The following is a 1,206-nucleotide window of genomic DNA, read 5'->3' as shown; positions in this document are numbered from 1 at the left end:
AGAAAGGAAAACTTGAAATCGCATCATATGACCCCTTTAACCATTGTGGTCAGCGATATCATGAGTTTAATATTAAAGATCGATTAAATAGACTGCAGGTGAATGAACTCTTGCAAAAGATCGACAGACTGCTGTCTGAAAACAGAACCTCCTACACATTAGACATGATGCAGGAGACTGAGAGGAGAAAAAAAGGAGAATGAGAGGAGGGCAGAGGAAGAGAGTAAAGAGAAAGAACATCAAATGGCATTAGAGAGAGTTAGAATAGAAACAGAGGCACGTGTTAGAAGAGAATATGAACAGGAGATACTGGAGAAACAGAAGGCAGTTTGGAAGAAGCTCAAACATCTGTTCATTAAACAGATCAATCTGAAATATTTCTGTGCCGTTATATTTTTTGCTGTAGCAACAGGAGGTGTTTCGGTGTGGAAGAAAGAGAAAGATTCTTCATATGGATGGATGTTCACTAAGGGTTTCTTTACAGGAGGATCAGCAGCAGCTGCAGGAGTTTTCACTGGGATTCTCTGGAGACTGTGGAAGAGTCAGTTTATCTGTTCATCTTCTCCTGAGCGTCCCAGTGCTGTTAGACAGTTATTGCTGAAGACAGCAGGTGTGGTGTGTGGTTTATCTGCTGGAGCTATGGTTGGTCACTTTGTAGGAGGAAATGTGTTTCCAGTTACAGCATTAGCGGGAATAGGTGGAGCTGCTGGAGCATTGGCAGCAATACGATGAGGGTAATACATACATATCTTTAAGAATGTGCATGAACATTTGATGTGAAGGTTTTTTTTTTAATTGAGCAAAGAGCCAAATGACCCTGAAATGATGCATTAGGCAACTTATGATTTCACTTTTAATTCTGATCGATGGTAAATGTCTATCAGTAGTTGAATATTCATTGTGTTGTTTTGTGCTTTTACAATTTTTAAAACACATTGTTCATGCAAATTGGGGATGGTGATATGGTGAAGTGTGGTTTAAACTGATGTATAGTGTCTCTCTAGATGTGTGTCAAGTTACAGTAACTGAATAAAACCGATCTCATCTGCACACATGGTTCAGTGTCCTTGAGACATTATCTCATATTTAACGTAACTGATTATTCTTCTGTTAGATACATTTTACATTCATGATTATTTACTGATCATATGATCAAAGTTGTACAGAAACAAATTGAGGGAGGAATTTGGCAAGACAGACACAAGA

The 1,206-nt window shown here is 38.6% G+C and overlaps 1 pseudogene; it reads left to right on the top strand.

Annotated features, from left to right (window-relative positions):
- The first annotated feature begins 26 nt into the window (after positions 1-26).
- LOC107736239 (uncharacterized) lies at positions 27-962 on the top strand (annotated as a pseudogene).
- The last annotated feature ends 244 nt before the right edge of the window (positions 963-1,206 follow it).

The sequence above is a fragment of the Sinocyclocheilus rhinocerous genome, unplaced genomic scaffold, assembly GCF_001515625.1.
Source record: "Sinocyclocheilus rhinocerous isolate Xijiao unplaced genomic scaffold, SAMN03320098_v1.1 C36580069, whole genome shotgun sequence".
Taxonomy (NCBI): domain Eukaryota; kingdom Metazoa; phylum Chordata; class Actinopteri; order Cypriniformes; family Cyprinidae; genus Sinocyclocheilus; species Sinocyclocheilus rhinocerous.
Note: the sequence above shows the minus strand (reverse complement) of the source record. Positions and strands in the feature narration are given on the sequence as shown.